The sequence below is a fragment of the Elephantulus edwardii genome, unplaced genomic scaffold, assembly GCF_000299155.1.
Source record: "Elephantulus edwardii isolate Elephantulus edwardi_28Jun2011 unplaced genomic scaffold, EleEdw1.0 scaffold05855, whole genome shotgun sequence".
Lineage (NCBI taxonomy): Eukaryota > Metazoa > Chordata > Mammalia > Macroscelidea > Macroscelididae > Elephantulus > Elephantulus edwardii.
In genome coordinates this window covers 1-1,641 of record NW_006405605.1, presented here as the reverse complement: position 1 = coordinate 1,641, position 1,641 = coordinate 1, and the positions used below count along the sequence as shown (strand labels likewise).

At 41.0% G+C, this 1,641-nt stretch overlaps 1 pseudogene; it reads left to right on the top strand.

Moving 5' to 3' along the window:
- The first annotated feature begins 126 nt into the window (after positions 1 to 126).
- On the top strand, positions 127 to 543 carry LOC102850456 (annotated as a pseudogene).
- The last annotated feature ends 1,098 nt before the right edge of the window (positions 544 to 1,641 follow it).

Below are 1,641 nucleotides of genomic sequence, written 5' to 3'. Positions count from 1 at the left end.
CGCTATGAGTTGCAAACGACTCGATGGAACATAACAACAACAACAACAACATCCTTTCTATATAATCAAACAAATATAACTGATTAAGCAAAATAAGTTCACAAAAATACTTCCAAAACTCTCTGTATGATCAGAAGGATTCAGGTTTACTCTGATAACCAGCTGAATGTAACAGAGGAACTAGAGCCTAATGACAAGATGAGAATTCTTAATGTCCAGTCCAGGCTCACAGATTCCAAACACATCACCTGGAGGACTGCGCTCAGGAGCAGCAGCCTCTATGTTGACCTCCCAGGTGGTTCCCTGCTGGAGAGGAGCAAAGACAGTCTCGCATTTCTCCTTGAGTTTGCAGAAGAGCAGCTCCGCATGGACCACGTCTTCATCTGCTTCCATAGAAACCGAGATGACAGAGCCGCCTTGCTCCAGATCTTCAGCTTTCTGGGCTTTGAGATTGCGAGACCAGGGCATCCCCTTGTCCCCAAGAGACCCGACGCCTGCTTCATGGTCTACACGCCTGAGAGAGATTCCTCCGGGGAGGACTAGTGGCCCCAGCCCACCATCACAGCCTGGTCACCCCAGGGCTGTCCCTCCTCCCTGGGTGTGTCTGCATTTTGTAATTGTGCAAATAAATGCTCACTCCAAATTAGCAGTATATTTCTTGAAGTTTAATATTGTGTTTGTGATACTGAAGTATTTGGTTTAATTCTAAATAAAAGTTTCTATAAAAAAAAAAAAAGAAAGACAACATGCTTGGAATGGTGGAGAGACAGGGCAGGAGAAGACCTTGGATGAGAAGGGGCAATGGGGTTAGGTGTGCGAGACCAGGTCAGGACAGAGTTTTCAAAGTTATTGGACATAGGGTCACTCTGATTCACAGGTGACTTGACTGCACTTACCAACAACAATCTGTATATAACCCAATACCATCAAGTTGATTCTGACTCTCAGTGACCATCTATCAGCTTTCCAAGGCTATAGGAGAAGACACCTATCTATCTTTCTGCAGAAGAGTCACTGGTGGATTCAAATCACTCTGCCTTTTGGTTACCAGTACAACACACTACACATTTACATAACCAAAGCATTATTCTTTATTATATATAACAGATAGTTAATGTGGAAGTACGATGCCATGAGCAATAGGATACTATCCATATACATCCAAGGAAGGCCTGTTAATACAGCTATTATTAAAAAATACGCATGAATCACTAAAGCCAAAGATGAAGAAATTGACATTTATTATCATCATTTGCAGCCTGAAATTGATAACATGAAATCAAAATGCACTGGGGACTGGAATGCAAATGTTGGAAACAAAGACGAAGGACTAGTACTTGGAAAATGCAGGCTTGTTTACAGAAATCAGTCTGGAGATCAAATGACAGAATTTTATACAATCAATTACTTATTCATGGCAAATATATTTTCTTAAAAAAACATTAACATCAACAATACACATAGACCTCAACTGATGGACTACATAGGTATCAGATGGAGTACATCTGGAGAAAAAAAATCGATAGAGAAGCTCAATATCAGCAGTCAAAACAAGGCCAGGAGAAGATAACATAGATGAATGGGACCTTCTAAGACTCAAATCCCTATGCACATCCAAAAACTTCAACAGTAGGGTAAAAA